The sequence below is a fragment of the Triticum aestivum genome, chromosome 6D (assembly GCF_018294505.1).
Source record: "Triticum aestivum cultivar Chinese Spring chromosome 6D, IWGSC CS RefSeq v2.1, whole genome shotgun sequence".
Lineage (NCBI taxonomy): Eukaryota > Viridiplantae > Streptophyta > Magnoliopsida > Poales > Poaceae > Triticum > Triticum aestivum.
This window is the reverse complement of record NC_057811.1, coordinates 86092034-86101519: the sequence shown is the minus strand read 5'-3', so window position 1 is coordinate 86101519 and position 9486 is coordinate 86092034.

Sequence of the window (9486 nt, the reverse complement as noted above, 5' to 3'; positions counted from 1 at the left end):
ATAGACTCAGTCGGCCACAGCCAGATTATGACGTTCTTCATGGCAGCGCTGGATATCCTATGAAGCTCGGCCCATTGGGACATGTGCTCATTCAGCAACAGAGGGCGCTTTGATGCGCCAAATTATGACCAGAAAAGCTTCTCTATGGCATACCCCTCTCGCGCTTGATAAAACTGCGCTGCATCGGAAGAACTCTTCGGCAAGTCTAAAAACCCGTCTGGAGAACTCCACACTTGGTTAAGCTGAGCATAGTTCGGATCGCCGAACTTAGTCTATAGCAAAAAGGGCTTACCGGCCGCAATCTCCCCAGCTTGCCGGATCTCCTCACGGGCTGCTCTGGATTCAGACCGCGCTTCTCGCGCCTCTCGCAAGGCCTTGTCAAGTTCAGCCGTTTTGGCTTCATTCTCCCTCTCAAGGAATTCACAGCGGCCAGCAGCATCCTTCAGTTCGAGCGCCATCATGGATATTTTCTCCTTGTCTTGGCACCGAGCAGCCTGTTCGGCCTTTAACTCAGCCGATGCCTTTTCGGCAACCGCATTACTAAATCGGGTCTGCTCCTGGCCCGAGCTAGCTCTGCCTGAAGAACCTCCACTGCGGCAGCACCATCTGTAGTCACGCACATCCAGTATACAAATTTCAGCGTCACGCTTATATAATAAAGCACGCATTTGTCATGACCGCTCCCACCGCATACCTTGCGACTCGTCAAGATGCCTGTTGATCAACGCGATGTCATCCCTTGCCACATCAAGCCTCCGCTGCAGCTCGATTACTTCTGTAGTCCGGACAGTCGCCGGGGGGGGGGGAACAGCCTATGTTACAATTACATCATATTGTTACCTGAGCATATCTTTTTTATCCTCCGATCGCCTCCCTTGGGAAGGCAATCCGAGTCTCAGGGGCTACTATCTATACATAGGTGCATTTTGCGAATAAAGTACAATTGGAAAAATTATATCACAAACCTCGAAGCCTCTTCGCAGGCTCATGAAAGCTTCATTCAATCCGCTCTTCGCGGACAGAACCCTCTCGACCACCGCACCCATCAGGGCACGGTGCTCCTCCGAGACAGACGCTTCTCGCAGCATGTTCGTTAGCATGTCCGGTTCTTCTGGATCTTCGGAAGCCGCCGCAGGAGTACGGCCTTCCTTTGAAGGAACCCGTGCACTCGTCTCTAGAATCATCTCCGGCTGTAAACCAGATAGTCCGGGACCTTCATTATTGGCCATCGAACCCTGGGCAACAGATGGACCACCTTGAGGTAAGGTCTTCTTCGCCCCCCGCACTGCTTGTCGGTCGGGAGAAACCCTCCGTGACGACACCTCGAAGTCGTCTGCCCTGTTGGGCAAGGAGGTCGGGGGAGGTGTATCACTCTCCATCATCTCCGGGAGAAGATCTCCCGAGGAATAGGATTGCTGAGGAAAATCGTGCGCCAAACTGTGAAGAAATATATATTAGTTGCTACTTCGGTAACAAGAAAGGAGCGGGATATGTTTAAAGCACCCTGCTTCACTTACGATTTGGCCGGAGGCCTGTCCTCATGATGAAACTATGGGACAATGTCGCCTGCCAAGCCCGAGCCGCCCGACGATGGCATTTTGCCTCTCTTGGGAGACTTTTCCTCCCAAGTTTCGGAGACGGCCCTTCTCTTGCCATGGGGAGAAGGGATGTTCGCGTCTCCTGCACCTTTGTCTTTGGGCAAAGAAAATTTGATTTCCCCGGACACGGTGTCTGATTTATCTCCAAAACAAGGATTGCCTTCAGTCTTCTTGTTCTTGCCCTCCTTCATAGGTACCTGGTACGGTATCGGGGCTAGCATCCTTGTCAGCACGGTGTCTGCTGAGTCTTCGGGAAGGGGGCCGGATGAGGGAGTCCTGGACTAAGGGGTCCTCGGGCGACCGGCCTGTTAGCCATGGGCCGGACTGATGGGCTGTGAAGATACGATGACCGAAGACTGCACCCGTGTCCGGATGGGACTCTCCTTGGCGTGGAAGGCAAGCTTGGCGACCGAATATGTAGATTCCTTTTTATGTAACCGACTCCATGTAACCCTAGATCTCTCCGGTGTCTATATAAACCGGAGAGCATAGTCCGGATGGACGGATACTTAATATCATAACCATAGGCTAGCTTCTAGGATTTAGCCTCTACGATCTCATGGTAGATCAACTCTTGTAACACTCATATTCATCAAGATCAATCAAGCAGAAAGTAGGGTATTACCTCCATAGAGAGGGCCCGAACCTGGGTATACATCATGTCCCCTATCTCCTGTTACCATCAACCTTAGACGCACAGTTCGGACCCCCTACCCGAGATCGGCCGGTTTTGACACCGACATTGGTGCTTTCATTGAGAGTTCCACTGTCCCGTCGGCAAAGGGTCTGATGGCCCCTTCGATCGTCTGTAATGACATTGTCCAAGGAGAAACCTTCCTCCCCGGACAGATCATCGTATTTGGCGGCTTCATACTGCGGGCCAAGTCGCTTGGCCATCTTGAGCAAATCGATAGCTACGCCCCTGGCCATCAGGTCAGGTTCGGAAGCTTGAGCTACGTCACGGACATCCGTGGGGATTCGATCTCAGACGGATTGGAGACCGCAACAACCGCTCCCCTTCGCCCCGATAGGCATGGCTTAAACCTGTCATCGGGCCGCATCCAGGAGATAGCTCCTGCAACAACTCTGGCCTTAGATCCAGAGCAGATCGAGTCATCCGAAGATGGGAAACTCAACTCCATCATGGAGGCTGCTGATTCCATGGCGTTGGGGCCGCACACAGATTATACTTCATGTGATATCCACATCAACGGAACCCCGGACTCGTCTCCGACGAAAAGTTCCGAACCCTGCGAGTCCGCGGATACCGAACTCGATCGGTTATCAATCTTCAAGTTCAGCGCCGCGGACATCTTCCAGCACTCACCTTTGGGCGATGTGCTAAACTCTTTTAAGAACCTGTCCTTGGCAGGGAACTCACAGCCGAACTATGTCCGATTCGGGCAAGGGGCTGAGGAGGGAGAATTTTGTTCCCCACCCACCACCCACTTCATAGCCACCGTCGATGACTTAACCGACGTGCTTGACTATGGCTTCAAAGACATCGACGGTATGGACGATGATGCCGATCAGGAGCAGGGCCAGGACCCGCCATTCACTGGGTGTTGGACGGCCACTTCCTCATATGATGTCTACATGGTGACACGCCGAAAAATAACAGCGACGATGAGAGGGAAAGTCCAGCAAAGGAGGACCCCCCTAAGACACCGCCAAAGCACCGGCGTCAGCGGCGCCGCTCTAAATCCCGCCGCAGCAGGGACAGCAATACCGGCGCAAGAGACGACAACACTCCGGATGGCGCTGAAGAAACAAAAGAACCCGATGAGCAAACTGTCGAACGAGACAATCGGGAGCCAGGGCAAGTCAACCCTGACGAACAAGCCACAGAAGAAAACTCGGAGGACGATAGTTACCATCCGCCCTCCAAAGAAGAGATGAGCCTTGGCAACGAATACTTCGTCGTGCCTGAGGACCCTCTGGAGCAGGAGCGCTTTAAGATTCAACTAATAGCCACGGCAAGGAGCTTGAAGAAGAAACAGCAGCAGCTTCAAGCTGAACAAGATCTGCTCGTCGACAGATGGACTGATGTCCTTACAGCTGAAGAATACGGCCTTAAGCGCCCAGCCAAGAGCTACCCAAAACGCAAACTGCTACCTCAGTTCAATGAGGAGGCACCGGAGAAGCCCATGCCTCCCTCACGCAATACAAAACGACCACCACGAGTTCGAAGCAGTGCAGCAGACCGACCTCCCCGCGGTCGGGATAAAGCGGCAGCTCAAGCTGAGCAGCAGCCTGCCCCACCGCCCCGTAAAAATAGAGACAGAACAACTCGAGATAACATATACGACCTCTAGCAGACCCTGGACAGTAGATCAGGACATACAAGATCGATCTGTGGATCGCGAGGACGTGCCTCGAGACACGACGACGGCTACCTATTCGGACGTGACAAACCTAACCACGCCCGAGCCGAATGCCATAGACGGACTCCATCAGAGCCACGCCGCGATGCGGCCCGATATAGAGGCGCCGCACACCCCCTCTGCTTCACGGACGAAGTACTGGATCATGATTTCCCCGAGGGGTTTAAGCCCGTCAATATTGAATCATATGACGGCACAACCGATCTCGCAGTATGGATAGAGGATTTTATTCTCCATATCCACATGGCTCACGGAGATGATCTCCACGCCATCAAATACCTCCCACTAAAGCTCAAAGGGCCAGCTCGGCACTGGCTTAGCAGCCTGCCCAAAAATTCTATCGGCAGCTGGGAGGACTTGGAAGATGCCATCCTGGACAACTTCCAAGGAACATATGTCCGGCCACCAGACGCCGATGACTTAAGCCATATAGTTCAACAACCTGGAGAGTCGGCCGGGCAGTTCTGGACTCGGTTCCTAACTAAAAAGAACCAAATCATCGATTGTCCGGATGCCGAAGCCCTAGCGGCCTTTAAACATAACATCCGTGACGAATGGCTCGCCCGCCACCTCGGCCAGGAGAAGCCAAAATCTATGGCAGCCCTCACGGCACTCATGACCCGCTTTTGCGCGGTTGAGGACAGTTGGCTGGCTCGCAGCAAAAATACAGCCAGCGAGGCAGACCCCTCCGAGGTAAAAAGCAGCAGCGGCAGGCTCCGACGTAACAGGCATAAACGCCGAAACAATAGCAACAACACCGATGACACTGCAGTCAATGCCGGATTCAGTGGCTCCAAGTCCGGCCAGCGGAAGAAGCCATATAAAAGGAATAATCAGGGACCATCCAGCTTAGAGCACATACTTGACCACCCGTGCCAGATACATGGCACCCCAGATAAACCAGCCAATGATACCAACAGGGATTGTTGGGTTTTTAAACAGGCTGGCAAGCTAAACGCCGAAAACAAGGAAAAAGGATCACAAAGCGAGGACGATGGCGAAGAGCCCCGGCAACCGAATACAGGGGGACAGAAGAAGTTTCCCCCACAGGTCAAAATGATGAACATGATATATGCTACACACATCCCTAAAAGGGAGCGCAAGCGCGCACTCAGGGACGTCTACGCGGTAGAGCCAGTCGCCCCAAAATTTAATCCGTGGTCGTCATGCCCGATCACCTTTGATCGTCGAGATCATCCAACTAGTATTCATCATGGCGGTTCAGCCGCACTAGTCCTCAATCCGATCATCGATGGATTCCACCTGACACGTGTCCTTATGGACGGCGGTAGCAGCCTCAACCTGCTCTACCAGGATACAGTGCGGAAAATGGGCATTAACCCTTCACGGATCAGGCCCACAAAGAGTACCTTTAAAGGAGTCATCCTCGGCGTAGAGGCCCGTTGTACGGGCTCAATCACACTGGAGGTCGTGTTCGAATCTCTGGACAACTTCCGTAGCGAAGAACTCATCTTCGATATCGTTCCCTTTCGAACGGCTATCATGCACTGCTCGGACGAACTGTGTTTGCTCGATTAAACGCGGTGCCACATTACGCTTATCTTAAGCTCAAGATGCCCGGTCCACGCGGCATTATAACAGTCAATGGAAATGTCACATCCCTAGTCTGGTATGCACTTAGGCTAGCTAGATATGCTTGCATCATGTCCAAATTTATTGAAATTTGAAATGGGGATGAACAAACCCTAGCACCAAATGAACTCAACTAGGGTCAAATTCAACTATTTTCAATGAACCCAAAATGCCCTTTGGAAATGTTCATGATTTTTGATAAAGGTGAAAACCTCTGCCAAAAATGATGAGCATATTTCTTGGCCATTTATGGATTTTGAATTAACTCATATTGTATTTGAATTGGGGCATTTAAATTCTATAAATATTTTAAATGCCCTAATAATTCTGAAAAGTAGTTGAGGGCTGTTGGGAATAATCCAGTATCTGCCCACAATTTATTTCAGGATTTTATGAAGTGGTTTAGTATTTTACTAAATCCAAAAAACAAAGACAGAAAATAGAAAACATGAATAAAAGACAGAGGAGAGAAAGACTTACCTGGTGCTTACCTGCAGCAGAGCCGGCCCAGTTCTTTTCCTGGCCCAACCCACCACCGCAGCCTCCCTGTCGTCTTCCTCCCTGGACAGAAGGACAGACACGTGGTCGCCGCGCGCACGCAGGCGCTGCGCCACCTCCTGCTTCGCCGTGTCGCGCTCTCCGTCAACCCAACCCCGCACCTGGAGACGGCTCGAAGCCCTCTCTGCTCTCCCTCACTCGCTGCACTCTCTCCCTCTCCTCTGCCCCTTCTCCAGCAGCCGCCCGAGAGCCACCGAGCTCGCCGCTGCCGCCCGCCTGACCACCGTACCTCCCTCGCCCTCTCACTGTGCCAAGAAGCTCCGCCGCTTCGTCCTCGACGTCCCCACCGAACCACACGTCGTCAGAAGCCCCGAACGCCCTCACCGCCGCGGTCATCTTCAACCTTCAGTCGCCAAGATCGCCGGCGCCCGTTCGTCACCTTCGACGCCTCCCCTGAGCAGCTGAGAAGCTCAATGACCTCCATGTGAGCCCCGCATCGTTTCCTCCTACCCCCGTGCTCCATTTCGAGCTCTGGCCGTCGTTTTCATGGAAGCCGAGGAGCACCGCCGCCCGAGCTCAACGCCGTTGATGCTCCGGTGACCTTACGGTCAGGAGCGTGTTCCTAGAGGTCTAGTGCGGTTGCGTAGACGTCGTAGACAACAAAATCCAGCCGTTTCCCTCACCCTAGCACCGATTGCTTCATGCCCGTAGGTCCGGCCGCCGCTCGGCTCGTCGCCGGCGTCGATTCCGGTGACCCCGTAACCTGCTGCTGCCTCCGCTAGATGCGTGGGATCAAGGGTTATCGCCCGGTGCCCTGGGCACGTCCAGCCGACGGCCACATCGCGATTCCGGCAAGCCGCCGCCGCACTGTGAGGTCGCCGGCGTCCAACTCCGGTGGCTGGTGACGTGGCACCGTCATTAGTGCCTAGCTGACCCCCCAGAGCCACTGCCATGTGGGCCCCTGTGCCTATTTAGATTAGTTTAACTTCTGTTTAGATTAGTGCTAATCTTGCGGACCCCACGTGTTAGTTTGACTTTGACCAAGTCAGCGTTGACCGGTCCCACCTGTCATCCACTCAAACCAGCTCTGAGTCACTGACCAATGGGTCCCACTGGTCAGGTTTGACCTGGACCAGCCGCTGTTGACTTGCTGACGTCATCCTGACGTAGTGCTGACGCAGTAATTTAATTACTGGAATTATTCTTATACAGGAAATTCCAGAAAATAGTGCAAACTTCTAAAATTCATAGAAATTCAACCGTAGCTCCAAATCAAATAATTTATATATGAAAAATTATCAGAAAAATCCAATCTATCCATTTATGCTACTTTCATGCATGAAAAACGAACTTATACCGGCTGTATAAGTGAAAACATTCAAATGGCATTTTAAATGCTCAAACTAGAGTTTGCATTTGAACCTTTGGTTCAAATGGACTCCCTTGCACTTGTTGCTAGCTGCATTAGCTCAATTCACAGCATATTGCCATGTCACATTCATGCATCATATTGTTGCATTGCATTGATTGGCTTTCCTCTCTGTTGCCGGTGTTTGTCCCCCCTCAGTAGACGATGTTCTGACGTTGTGATCGCTGACACTAATGAAGACTCAATGCTATCTTCAGAAGTTCCAGGCAAGCAAAACCCCCTTGTTCATTCCGATACAATCCCACTCTCTCGCTCCTGCTCTCTTTTACTGCATTAGGAAAACAACGATTCATCTGTTACTTGCTGCGGTAGTTGAACCCCTTATCCTCTGCATGACCTGTCATTGCCACAGTAAATAGATGAAACCCACTAGCATGAGTAGGAGTTGTTTGAGCCCTGATGTGCCTACTCATTCATGCTTGTTGTCGTGCCTGCTATTGCTTAGAGTTGTGTCAGGTCTGATTCATCGGGAATGAATTGGAAAGTTGTGAACATGTCCTACTGTGTGAGAGCTAAGTGTGTGAACACGATTTGGTAAAGGTAGCGGTGAGAGGCCATGTAGGAGTACATGGTGGGTTGTCTCATTGAAACCGTCCTCAGGAACTGAGTTCTGTGTTTGTGATCCATGAACAGTTACTACCACACATTGGGTTCCGGTAACTCGACCCCTCTCGGCTTATTAACCGCCTCGATCTCTGTCCAGGAGTTGCAACTAGTTTCTGGTGTTTGTAGGTAGTGTTAGTAGTCTACCAAGTGGCACCCGGTACAGGTGGGCTTGGGACAGACTAGGCACACGTGGCCTGGTGTACCGAGTGGCACCCGGATGGTGGGATCGGGAACCCTGCACACATCGTTTGGGGCCGTGAGCGACACCCCGGCCGGATCTCCTTGCGGATGGAACCCGAATAGGCGATAAACCTGGACTAGAGACTTGTCTGGTTAGTCAGGTCGTGGCCGACTCCCTCGCCAGGCTTCCGCTTGAAGGTTGCCGAGGTACACGACGTGTACATGGTGGTAAGTGGCGAGAGCGTGTGTGATGAAGTACACCCTGCAGGGTTAATATGATCTATTCGAATAGCCGTGTCCGCGAAAAAGGACTTCTGGGTTGCCTATAACAGTTCATAGACAAGTGAAAGTGGATACTCTAAAATGCGCAAGATAAGCGTGAGTGCTATGGATGGCATTCTCGTAGGGAGACGGGAGCGGATCCATAGTGGTGTATTGATATGGTGAATATGTGGACTCGTGTGCGCCACCTCAAAAGAGTTGCTTGCAGTCGTAGTTCAGGTTAGCCACTGAGTCAAAGCTGGCTTGCTGCAGTTAAAATCCACCACCCCTTTTGTTGATACCGATGCATATGTAGATAGTTCTGATGTAAGTCTTGCTGGGTAAATAGTCAGGCTTCTCAGCCTTTTTCATTTGTAGATGTCTGTACTCAGACATGTTAAGCTTCCGCATGTGCTTTGACTTGTATGCTCTGAATGTTGGGTCATGAGACCCATGTTTGTAATATCTGGCTCTTCGGAGCCTAATGAATAAATACTCTGAGTCGTAGAGTGTTGTTGTGATGCCATGTTGTATTTGCACATATCGAGCATATTGTGTGTATGATTGAAATGCTTGGTATGTGTGGGATCCGACAATCCAGTTGTCTATCCTTAGTAGCCTCTCTTATGGGGAAATGTGGTCTAGTGCCTCCTTGAGCCATAGTAGTCCGCTACAGCCCGGATCACCGGAGTCCTGCTAGCCCAGCACTACTGCTCTGGACACTTGACTGGCCGGCATGTGTTTCATATCGTTCCTGTGTTTGTCCCTTCGGGGAAATGTCACGCGGTGACATCCGGAGTCCTGCCTAGCCTGCTATAGCCCGGGTTCCCGGAGTCCTGTTAGCCCAGTGCTACAGCCCGGATTCACACGCTGCTGACCGACACGTTTGACGTTGATTCATGTATGCCTGTCCCCATACGTTAGTGCCGCTTTGGGT